The 12,432-nt window shown below is 37.9% G+C and overlaps 1 pseudogene; it reads right to left on the reverse strand.

Annotated features, from left to right (window-relative positions):
* Positions 1–9,296: 9,296 nt before the first annotated feature.
* On the reverse strand, positions 9,297–10,858 carry LOC136403282 (mitotic spindle assembly checkpoint protein MAD2A pseudogene; annotated as a pseudogene).
* Between the last annotated feature and the right edge of the window lie 1,574 nt (positions 10,859–12,432).

A 12,432-nucleotide genomic window follows, 5' to 3' on the forward strand; every position in this document is an offset into this window, starting at 1 on the left:
TCAGTTTGCCAAAAAAGAAAAAGCATATCATTGGCCACTATTCAAAATTAAAATAAAAAGAACCCTTTTACTTTATTTTCCCCCTTATTACTTATCACTATCTAACTTACTTTATATTTAATCAATTTTATGCTTATTTCCAATCTCTCCAACCCACTCCTGTTCATATAAGATCCAGAGTTCTCTGCTGTTCTATGGCATATCCACTATGCCAAGAAAATAATGTAGCATGGAATACACACCCAAATATGCATATATTGATAAAGTAAATGAAAATGTGAACAATGGTGACACTACTGGAGACGGAATGACAATATATGTTTACAGAATAAAAAGCACCAAAAGAAATAAGTATATAAAAACAATCACTCATTCATAATTAAAGACTATTTTAAAAAACAGTGAGAAAACTACTCTGTACTTGGTATATAAAGCCTGAAGAGACTCTAAAGATTTGCTAACAATGAGAAATCATTATTTGCAAAAGCAAATAAAATTTCAAGTTCTTTGTCATTTTTACTTTTTGGAAAGAATGTTACAGTAGATATAAGGCAATTATTTCAACCTGACATGGACACTAAAAAGAAGAAAAACTCATAAAAACAAAATGTAAAATAGGAGATTGTTAAATTATATTCTTCATTGATTTTGGAAAGTCCTCAGCATTAGAGAATACTACAAAACATTTTTTAAAAACTCCCAGGGACTTAAAAGTTCAACCTAGCTGGCAACATTGTGAAACAGAGGCAGAGTGTTTTTACATGCTGGTGAAAACGGAGCTCATTAGCAAAGTGATAGCTTAGAGCTGACTCTAGGGGAGGATGCAGCCAAACTTCAGACAGTTCTTCCTGCAGAGCAGTTGTGAAACATTCCTGGTCTCACTTTGTTGGAAGCTGCTCAGCATGCTTTCTGGCCTAAGGTAAAATATGAGTCAATACAAAGGCAGGTGGAGAGGGGCCAACATTTTGACATAAACTGAATGAGAGGCCACCATAAAAGTTGTCATGGTATAAAAGAAAGATCCCAAGTTCCTATGTGACTCCTTTGAACAAGGAAATGTGCCAAAGCCATTGTTGAAGCACACTAAAAATCTCAATACACAATCCTAAATATAAATATATATGTGTATATATACACACACACAGAAACGATATACACTATTCGAGGTTGCTCATTCTAAGAAAAATAAATTTTTAAGTTTTTATTTATAAATTTTATAACTAGATAAGGATGTAAGAGACAACCAGTTTCAATCACCTTAGGTTAATTAGAAACAGGACAATATATGATCTCAAAGACAATTCTTTAATGATTGGAATAAATGAAACAAAATTATGACTTATTAATTATTATTTTACATATTCATAATTAAAGGAAAAATTGCTAACAATAATAAAAATGACATGAAATTTTCTTTTAAAAAATGAACAGAAATTATTTGTATTCTTGAGATTTCCATTTTTGGGACTTAATTAATTGTTAGAAATTTCCCAAGACTATCAACACTTACACTCCAGAAAAAAAAATACTGTTATAATTATATATATTTAGGCTAGTAATATTAAATTTTAAAACTTAAAAATCAATCTGATACTGCATCAAATGATATGAGAGAGGAGAGGAACAATGAGAGTGATGAGCAGCCAGAATCCCAGTGGAGTGTGGAACTAGTTAGAACGAGGTGGGTGAGATCTCGCAGCCCAGTAGCATCACTGAGAAAGAGCTGTCTATGTGCAAATAATTTCCTAATCCACTTGTTAAGGTGGTTCAAAAAGGAATCGGGTCAGTTTCACAACCACATCCCAAAAGAAGAAATTTGACAGAAGCCTAGGTGAAAACGGGGCTGTATTCTGGAGTCCTGGGGCAGGAAGAGAGGCAAATGTGTATGTTTGGTCAGCAAATGGGGTCGAGCCCTGAGCAGCAGGAACAAGAGCTGAGCTGGGAAGTCTGTCTATCCAAGCAGAAAAGAAGCAGATCATCAGTAAGCAAGGCAAATGGCAGGAATCAGAGTTCAAAAGACAAGAGTTAGCTGGGTCCTTCTGCAGAATAGAATCCTTTTTCCCAGACTAGGTAACCTCTTAATTCAGGCAGAAAAAGAACATCTCTTTTGAATTTTCTCCCCATCTCTCAGAAAGCCTGCCCAATCTTCTACATGTAGGGGTACAAGGACTTAAACACATTGATTCTGATGGAATTTTTTTTTTTTGAGTTACCTCTCACAGTTCATTCACAGAGGAGCAGTGCCAGGTGGTCGTAAGGCTTTAAAGCACATACACTAAATTACATTCATAACCCAAGAGGACTGGTCCTTGGTCTGACCATTATTAGTTCCATCAGTTGATTTTGATATTAAAATTTAGCACCTTCTCATTAAGTCCTCTAAGAACATCAATACTGTGACAGAGCAGTTACATTCAAGAATAATTTTAAAACTCAATTTGCCCATGACAAATTATAGAAGCAAGCGCAAACAAATCAGATAAGGCCTGGAAAAAAACAAAACTAGGTTGCATTTTTCTAATTAAAAGCCACTTACTTAAAAATGGTTTATCATTATGTGTGTTTTTCCTTAATTAACGCAGTGTGGAGATGAAATATCTGACTCTAATCACTGGTTTCCAGTAAACTGGTGTCACAGACAGAACTTAATTTTTTCTTTCAAAGTATCTCATGCAAAATTGCTTGTTAATGTAAAGAAAACATTTCTCTCAAGCACAATTTTCAGTGAAGCCAACAGATTAAGTACCTTATCACTTGTGCCTGTAAAGCCAGTATCCACAGCCACCATCATAGCCGCCCAGCCCATGCAGGTTCGCATTGGATTCGGACAATCGGTAAAGAAAAACAGAGCCAAAAACTGGTGGGCCATCATCTTTAATCCTAGCTTGCACCCGGCAGGCAAGTAAAAACACACACTGGGCTCCAAAACCCACTCATTCAGTGCTCACAAAGTTACTATATTATTCGAGTTTTCCTAAAATCAAAAGTTTCTAGCTCACCAGCCTTATTTACCTCTGTTCCCCATCTCCTTCTCTCTGCACAAACTCTGCACTAATTGGCTTTTCCTTCAGCACTCTGCTACCTTGGCTGTTTCTCCTGGCCTCCTCCATGTGGCCTTTCTCTGCTCTCCTCTCTAATGCTAATCTCAGGAACCGAGAGAAAGCAAGCTCCCGGTCTGCCCCATTTTATAGTGTAGAAACCAAAACCTTTCATCCAATATACAAACAAGGAAGTCTCTGATACAAAATCACTTATCTGAGGCATAATGGGATTGATTCCTCATGAGAGTGCACTACCCTACATCAAAAAAGGTGGGAAAGGCTTAGTCCTAAAACCAAGCCCCAGGCTACAAGAATCCTGCCTGCCCACAGCCCGCCCCCAACACACATTAATATAATCACACCCATCCTGAGCAAGAAGGGCAATTAATATCACCTGGGCTACAGGCTTCCATGTTGGCAGCGCCATCTTTAACAAAGTGAGCATAATATATTTTATCTGCCCAACATGTGCCTTTCATATTGCTCTACATGCATTTTTTCATTTTTTTTTTATTCAGAGAAATTACATGAAGTAATAAATGTGTGATTTTTTTAAAAAAAATCATCACCTGCTATAAATTTAAACTACTAAAATGATCTTTTTCTATTCTTTATGGATATTTGTTAAACCTTAAAATTTTACTGCATTATAAGTGATACACTGATGGCTCCTTTTATAAAGAAACACAAAATAGTGACAGGAAAGATGTTATGATTATAATAATGGAACGATGATATTGGCTGGTCAAAATGTGGACACCACATTGGCTAGCAGTCGTTCCAGCCTTTCGGTGAAGGATGTAGTCAAAGCCTCACTGTCCAGAGCTAACTGAACCAAATCACATTCATCGCATTTTACATCAAATACTAAAAATTCAGACTAGTAAGGATAGATATTAAAAGTATTGCCACAGGAGGTGAAAAGGGACCACTGCAGTGGTGGGGACAGGGAAATTATTGCAATACAGTGAATGGTCTGACTGTAAGATCGGCAAGCATCTCAAGGGTTAACAAAACATGTTCTTTTGTGGAGATGAGTAAATAAAACCAGAAAGAAGCAGATGAGGAAAGCAAGATGATAGGGTGGTGTAAAGCCAGTAGCCATGGCCATCATCACAGTCACCTGGCCAGTGCAGATTCGCATTTGATTCGGACAGTCGGTGATGAAACAACAGCGCAAAAGAACTGGTGGGCCATCACCTTTAATCCCAGATTGCACCTGGCAGGCAAGTAAAAATACACACTGGGCTCCAAAACCCACTCATTCAGTGCTCACAAAGCTACTGACTTATTCGAGTTTCCTAGAATCAAAGGTTTCTAGCTCACCAGCCTTATTCACCTCTGTTCCCCATCTCCTTCTCTCTGCACAAACTGGCTTCTCCTTTTTAATTCTGCCATCTTGGCTAATTCTACTCTCCTCCACATGGCCTCTCTCTGCTCTCCTGTCTCTGCTCTCTCCTCTAATGCTAATCTCAGGAACCGAGAGAAAGCAAGTTCCTAGTCTGCCCCATTTTATAGTGTAGAAACCAAAACCTTTCATCCAATATACAAACAAGGAAGTCTCTGATACAAAGTCACTTCTCTGAGGCATGATAGGATTGCACCACCCCACATCTAAAAGGGTGGGAAAGGCTTAGTCCCAAAACCAAGCCCCAGGCTACAAGGATCCTGCCTGCCCACAGCCCGCCCCCAACACACATTATATAATCATGCTCATCCCAAGCAAGAAGGGCAACCAATCCCATCACCTTGGCGATGGGCTTCCACATGGGCAGCACCATCTTTAACAAAATGAGCATAATATATTTTATCTGCCCAACAGGTGGTGTTGGACAATTGAGTTTGTAAAATTTGTATTTTTTTAGTTTGCTCACTTTTAGTGTTAAAAAATGGCACTGGGAAGTGCCAGGTATGTGATCTATGAAATTGCTAATTACCTTCCTGTTTGGGAAGGGCCATTGTCTGGCTAATGTTTGCTGGAGGAGAGGTTTTCGTGCCAAAAAGTATTGAAGAGAGAAGGAATAGGAGGGAGAGAAAGAAGCCATGTTGGTAGAAAAAAGAGAGAGGGAGAACAGAGAAATTAAAGGTGTGCAGATGGGGAACCAGATGTGAGGGGCTTTTGCGAGCTCCACTTAGACTGGTGAGGCCTTTGGTTCTAGGAGAACCCAAAGAAGTTTCTCCTGGTTGTGGAACCAGATAATGTGTCAGTGGCTTTGTGAGCTCTGACTGAATGAAGAGGGAATTGATTTCCCTGTGTGTTTGCTGGTCCGCTGGTGCAAGACTTTAATAAAGGATGGCTCACCATTTTGACTCCACTGTTTCTTTATTGTCTGCCTGAATCTAATATGAAGCAGCATGTGCATGGCCATGACAGCGGTGACTACTGGCCATACAGGTAATTTGACAGAAGGCAAGAGAGGGAGTCAGAAAATGTTTTGCCCTGAGGCAAAGGTGGGTGGGAATTGTTTAAGGAGGGGTTGTCTGTTGCTCAGGTTGTGAGTAGGCAAAAGTTCAAGAATCTGGTAGAGGCCCTGGCCGGTTGGCTCAGTGGTAGAGCGTCGGCCTGGTGTGCAGAGGTCCCGGGTTCGATTCTGGGCCAGGGCACACAGGAGAAGCGCCCATCTGCTTCTCCACTCCTCCCCCTCTCCTTCCTCTCTGTCTCGCTCTTCCCCTCCCGCAGCCGAGGCTCCATTGGAGCAAAGATGGCCCGGGCGCTGGGGATGGCTCCTTGGCCTCTGCCCCAGGCGCTAGAGTGGCTCTGGTCGCGACAGAGTGACGCCCCGGAGGGGCAGAGCATCGCCCTCTGGTGGGCAGAGCGTCGCCCCCTGGTGGGTGTGCCGGGTGGATCCCGGTGGGGCGCATGCGGGAGTCTGTCTGACTGTCTCTCCCCGTTTCCAGCTTCAGAAAAATACAAAAAAAAAAAAAAAAGAATCTGGTAGAAGTCCAGGATTTTAACCAAAGTTTAGTTAAAAAGTGGTTTGCTCCAAATGATTACTCAGGACAAATAGTTCAGCCAGTCATTTATGAGGCAAAAAAGAATGTGGGGGTCTGTGTCTGCCCTGATGATAGGTAAACAAGCAGGGGATCTTTCAGCTTTGTTTCAGTCATACAGTAGGGGTGGTTCTTTTCAGTTAGAAGTTTCCCGGAATATGAAAAAGTGGAGAGATTTCTTAATTTTCTCTATTTGCCAGGAGCACAGACTTCAGTTAAAATTTAATATTGTCAACATGTCCAATATTACAGTTTTTCAAATATTACTATTCTTACTCTTTAGCTACTAACATTTTAAATGTGAATTGTATTAACAGATAATAAAATCTTATTTTCTACCTCTGTAAATAACCAGAAATTTGTGTAATTTTTAAAAATAGAAAAATAACGAATAGACTATGTATTTAATTATAGTTCATAAAAACTCCATGCAAACAAGGAAGAATATTATTATTAAAAGATTTTTATGCCTTCTTAGCTGTCAACATGCTAAGGTGAAAAAGTTTTATACTCTGACTTTTCTCAATTTTAGCATGCAGGAAATGGAGAGGTACTCACAATTCACTGCTCAGTATTTCCCCCATCTGCATCAGAAAATCTGTAAAAGATGCAGTTTAAGGTGAATGTATAAACTGGTCAGTTTCACTTTTCTCCTTGGAGCAGCTTCATGCCACTTTCTACAAATATACAGTTTGGTAAAGAATTAAAAAAAAAACCCTGCACTGCTAAATATACTTGCAAGAAAAGTTATTAATGTATGATTTACATGCCTTTTGTATTATTAGAATAATTGACAGCTTCTTTCAAGTAGCAATTTATAACTTAGAAATACTTATAATTTATTCCACAACACTTACTTAGTTCACAGAGAAAGTTTACTAGTGACCATGGTTATATCTGTTGGCACCTGACTGGATTTGGAGAATCAGTTTGACTATAGCAAAATGTTCTTGGGTAGCTTTCGCGCTCTTCTGGAAGAGTTCACTAACAGATGGCAACTTGTCATTGTTAATGGAGTGTTAGGCAGAAAAACTTCAAGGATCCATGCAGAGTGTGACAATCTTCCCTTCCTCTTTTCAAGCCACTCACAGAAATAGCCAATAATGACCTCTTTCTTTTCACAGATGATACCGCCTTATGTCGGCTGATTTCTTCCAAGCCACACTGTGGCTGCTCTAATCCAAATATGACAAAGACTTTGTGTTTTGTGACAGCTAATCTATGTACTAAATATGAGAGGCATTAATGCAGTAGGCAGGATATTTCATTCCAAAGGTAGCAGTCCTGAGTTCTACCCTGTCTTTCTAAGTCAGAGGTCGGGAACCTTTTTTGGCTGAGAGAGCCATGAACGCCACATATTTTAAAATGTAATTCTGTGAGAGCCATGCAATGACCTGTGTACATTACACATTATCCAATAAAAATTTAGTGTTGTTCTGGAGGACAGCTGTGATTGGCTCCAGCCACCCGCAACAATGAACATGAGCAGTAGGAAATGAATGGATTGTAATACACGAGAATGTTTTATATTTTTATCGTTATAATTTTTTTTTAAAGATTTGTCTGTGAGCCAGATGCAGCCATCAAAAGAGCCACATCTGGCTCGTGAGCCATAGGTTTCCGACCCCTGTTCTAAATCTTTGGCCAGATATCTTTTCCACTCTGGATTTCATTGTTCTTATCGAAACATGACCAGATTGCCCTATTCAGACAAAAAGAACTTATTTTGGGTATATCTGTGAGATTTCAAATTCTTTTCATATAAGCTAAGAAAGCATCAGTTTTGTTAGCTGATTATGTGTGACCATTTTAAATTTACTATACTTTATTTCTACTGAAATTAGATTTTTATAAAAAAATGGCAATTGCTTTCTGAAGTATGTAGTAGTCATAAAACAACAAAAGCATAAGTTTTGTTTCCATAAATTCATTACCAACTTAGCACATCAGAGATGACAATATAAAATGGTAAAAACTTACCCACGATTATACAACTGAGAGAGGTCAATGCAGAGTGTCATTGAGAAGTGAATCCTGGCCCTAAGCTTTGTTCACTTATTGAGCCAGAAGTATCTACTTTGTTTTATTAATAATAATTAATATTCACATTACAACTGATAGTAGCATAGTGCTTAAATGATTTTCAGATATGGTTTTATTTCAAGTTTGACAATAATATCCAGAAGGAAAAAAAGAACATATGTCCAAGGTCACATAATTATTCAGTGATAAAGAAGGATTAGTAACAGACAAGTAGAAGGAGGTATTGAATATACCCTGATTTCTCTTCCTCGATATTTCAAATCCATCTCCACCATTTATTTATATAATTATTTTTATTATTGGCATTTAAAGCTTGATTTTCTAAAACACAAAAAGACATTTTAAGAGTTCTGTACCACTGAAATTTAAAGAGTAAAAAATGTGATAATTTTCTACATACAAACTATATAGATTAAATTCAAATACGTAATTGGAGATTTTTTTCAATATGGAAATGACACAAGTGAAAAAAATGGCAAAAGGACCTTATGGTAATATTTTGTTACTGATGATTTATTAATTTTTAGGACCTAAACAAAGATTCTGAATATTCAGACTTTTTTTCTGTTTTTCATGTATACCTATTTTTTTTTTTTATAATGACAGAGAGAGTCAGAGAGAGGGGTAGTTAGAGACAGACAGAAAGGAGTGGAGAGAGATGAGAAGCATAAATTATTAGTTTTTTGTTGCGACACCTTAGTTGTTCATTGATTGCTTTCTCATATGTGCCTTGACCGTGGGGCTACCGCAGACAGAGTAATCCGCTGGAGCCAGCGACCTTGGGTCCAAGCTGGTGAGCTTTGCTCAAACCATATGAGCCCGCACTCAAGCTGGCGACCTGGGTCCTCCGCATTCCAGTCCGACACTCTATCCACTGCTCCACTGCCCGGTCAGGCAGTACCTATATTCTGATTCAAGCTACTTAACCAAAAATAGGAAGGCATTTCACTTTATAACAAAAGTTTTTCCATCTACAATTACCATCCACAAAGGAACAGACATTACAGTGCTGATATATTCTGGTCGTTCTCTTTTGAACAGTGTACAAAAAATTATGTCAACCTTGTTGAAACTCAAACAGTTTCCCAAAAATGTAACAATTATGCACAGTTCAGTAGATTATAATGTTGTTTCACCATCTAAAATTTAATCAGTGTAATAAAAACCTGTTATAGTTGACTTGGTTTCAGGAAACACACATTTGAGAATGACATTGTTGTCTCATCTTCTCTTAGGGACAGGGATTTTGTGAACCATCATGTTTCCTTTGTAGATCATAGTAGTGAAGGAATGCAGACTGACTTGCTCAGAATTGGTAATGAACTGTGGTCCCAACTTTTCCCACCACGTTTCAGGTTCAACCAAATCTTTGTATAAATCAGCAGATCAAATGAACATGAAACTTCCAACAGTGGCAGAAATGTCACGGCAGCTGTGATCGGTCTGATCACTGGGCAAATTTCACCTTGGATAGCTTTCTGAGAACTTTTTCTGAGTATGCTGTCATCTTTGGCAGTCTTGTCATACTTGATATCAAACTGCCATCTTTCAAGGACTTCACCACTTTCAATATTCAGGATGACTACCACCGGTGTCTGATCTTAACACTTGTACAACCAATCTTTCAGTTGTTTCACTACATTATTTAAGTATTTCATGAGCTCAGAATCAGCAGTTAGAAGCAAGGTGAGTCCCTATTTCTGCCCTTGAGTAAAGGTTTCGAGTGGATAAATGCCACGCTGATAAAAAATGCTGTTGATACCAAGTGAGAAGAGCATGGCTAAGATTTTTGAGGCCCTGTGCAGCGATGCTCTGCACCCAAGAGAGCTGCCGCCCCGTGACCAAGCCCACAACCATGGCCGTGCTCACTGCGCATGGCCACACAGGGCTACAAGCCCACTCCATCATTTAAATCAGCCACTCCTAGAAGACAATTAAGCTGGACACTAAAGCATATTGAATAAATAAAAATCAGTTATGTTTACCAGATATGCTTTATTTAAATTTGTTATTATGTTTTGTAATCAGTGGTTTCCCTCCCTTCCTCCTTCCCCCCTCCCTCCCTTCCTCCCTCCCTCCCCCATCCCTTCCTCCCTCCCCCCTGCCTTCCTTCCATTTCTCTTCCCTTTTTTTGTCTCTTTTAGCTATCTTCTTAGCATCGCTTTCCATTACTCTCCCTTTATTCCGCATGTTGCTTGACACCTTGTTATTTCACACGTCTCATAGTTAAGTATGTTGTCCCTTGAAGATTGTTATTTTAAAAATCTAATAAATGAACTGAGTATTAAATATATCTTGAAAATAAGTCTTGGTACAGGTTTTCCTTTTTGTAATTAGAAAAATATCAATACCACTTTCTTGCAAATATATGTTAGCAACATTATGAGAAAAATTAACATTCCTATTGCATAAAGTTTATTTCCCTGGATAAATAGAATGCCTAATGCTAATAATGCAGTTTAAAACAGAACTGAAATGTAAATAGAATGAATTTGATTTCCTGAAAGTATTTTTCTTGAATGAAAGAAATCCTTGAGACAACGCTTTTAGTTTTAGACAAGACACTTTATTTAAACACTGACAGTCACTTTATAATACCTTACATTTTTAATGAACAATGATAAGTATGACAACTATATTTTACATTTGCATTATATTTTATGACTTCCAAGACATGGGGAGGAAATTGGAGTTATGAGATCAGTTTTTTCTCCAGTAGTGCAGGGGACATACCTATAGACTTCAGCACGACTCCATCTGTTCAAAGGAATCAAAACGCGCATTCATGTAAACTGGTTTAGGCCAGTGATTTAAAATAAACAAAATATATTTTTCTATACTGGGACCAACTTCATTGAACAGACTGATTGTATATAAATCTTCAACAAGTCACAGAGTTGTAGAATAATAAGTCAGAAAGGTATTCTGGAAGTTTATTTTAACCACTTCAGACAGGCAAACATCTAAGATATATCATTAAAAAAGAGATTTAAAAAAAGAGATAAGATGATAAAAAAGCATTATGTATTAGTGTACATTTCTTTTTATAATGGGATTTGAGACAAAAAAAAATCCCATATAAAAGGCAGTGCCAAAATTATCTTTAAAAATTATATAAACTTTCAAAGAGATCACAAATGTGTTACATCATGTTATGTAAAATTTTAAAAAATGATTCCCTTCTCTGATTACACATATCATGTTACATAATATATACTACCTAATTCAGTGAAAAAAGTTTTAATATGGTTGAATTGTAGAGATTAATAAACTGAAGGACGATTCATGAAAGGAGTTCTGTTCTTGTAGAGCTCCTGTTGAGAGAAAAAAAATTCTTTTTGTGTTCTTGGACTAGTCTAATAATCAAATTAATATAAGAAAAGTTAACAGAAGAAAAATATTTAATTACATCCACACAAGGCTCCTTAAGTGTATGAAACTTTTGTGCAGTCAAGTAATTGAGTATTATAAGCCATCCTGAGCTAAGGAGATGGAGGTAGGGGTCTGGAACTTCAAACAGGAAGATGGAAAGAACAAATGTATAGTAAATAAAGGTTTATTGTGCCGTGCAGTGACAATGGGACACAGAAAGGAGTTTGATCTCCAGGACCTGCCGAGCTCTCCCCACACCCGGCTTAAGACATCTCACTCATATTCTTGGCAGTTACCTCTAGTGATATTTCTTTTCCCGACCAGGCCCTCTACATAAATTTTTTTAGGTGCTTATGGGAAAGGTAAGTCTTTCTTGAATCTGCTGAGTGTTGATTGCCTTCAGCTTAAATAGTTGATATGCCAAAGTGACACATTTTGTTGGGCTCTTTCTGAGCTACTTTACTCCTTAGTTACTGCATAGTGCTGAATGTAGTTGAACTTAGTCAACTGCAAAGGGTAGTGGCAGCAGCCTGTGTAAAGGAAGTAGCGTGCATTCCAATGTTGAATGCTGAGCTTCTAAGGCACACCTATAGCCAAGGTTCTGTCAGATCATACTGTAATATTAGAGCCTCTGATCATACCAAGGCAGAGACAAGTCATCCTTAAATTATGTGGTTTTAAGTTCCAAGAACTCTAAGATTAAAGTCCTTTCATCCAAAGCGTGACATCTGACAAGTGGTGTGCCTATAAATATTTAAGAACCAGCTCTGGGTCAGGGTGTGGTTATGTGTGATTGATAATGTGTGGTGCCAATTTTCACGCTATAAATTCTCCAACCAAGGATGACTCCAAATTACATGCAATGGTGTCATTGAACAGGAAATTGGGAAGAGGTATTCAGCGGTGCACAATTATACGGGAAATAGTGAATTATGCATATTTATCATCTTCTCTTTTAAAAACATTTATTTAATACTGTTTATAT

The sequence above is a fragment of the Saccopteryx leptura genome, chromosome 4, assembly GCF_036850995.1.
Source record: "Saccopteryx leptura isolate mSacLep1 chromosome 4, mSacLep1_pri_phased_curated, whole genome shotgun sequence".
Classification (NCBI taxonomy): Eukaryota; Metazoa; Chordata; class Mammalia; order Chiroptera; family Emballonuridae; genus Saccopteryx; species Saccopteryx leptura.